Here is a 461-nt window from a genome sequence, read left to right as displayed (position 1 = left end):
CCCACTAATCTGGCTAAGCACATTTTTAAAAAGGCATCTTGAGGTTGGAGCTGTTGGAAAAAGGCTCACTTAGCACACTGGAGGCCCTTGCTTCCATCCCCGGCAACACATTAAGTTGGGTGTGGTGGCGCTAACCTACCTTCCAGAATTTAGGAGGTGGATGCAGGAGGATCTGAAGTTCAAGGTTATCCCTCCTGACATATGGAGCTTGAAGCCAGCCTACGTTCCACAAAACTCTGTCTATAAATAAAATAACTATTGTTTCTTGGCAACCACACTCCTATGCTTATGGAGGCCTTCCCCCTCTTCTTTCTTTTCTAGACAGAGTTTTTCTGTGTAGCCCTGGCCATCCTAGAACTAGTTCTATAGACCAGGTTGTCCTTAAACTCATGAAATCTGCATAACTCTGCCTCCCGAGTGCTGGGATTAAAGGTTTGCACGCAGCTGTTTATGGAGTTCTT

Source organism: Mastomys coucha, unplaced genomic scaffold (genome assembly GCF_008632895.1).
Source record: "Mastomys coucha isolate ucsf_1 unplaced genomic scaffold, UCSF_Mcou_1 pScaffold21, whole genome shotgun sequence".
Taxonomy (NCBI): Eukaryota; Metazoa; Chordata; class Mammalia; order Rodentia; family Muridae; genus Mastomys; species Mastomys coucha.
Note: the sequence above shows the minus strand (reverse complement) of the source record.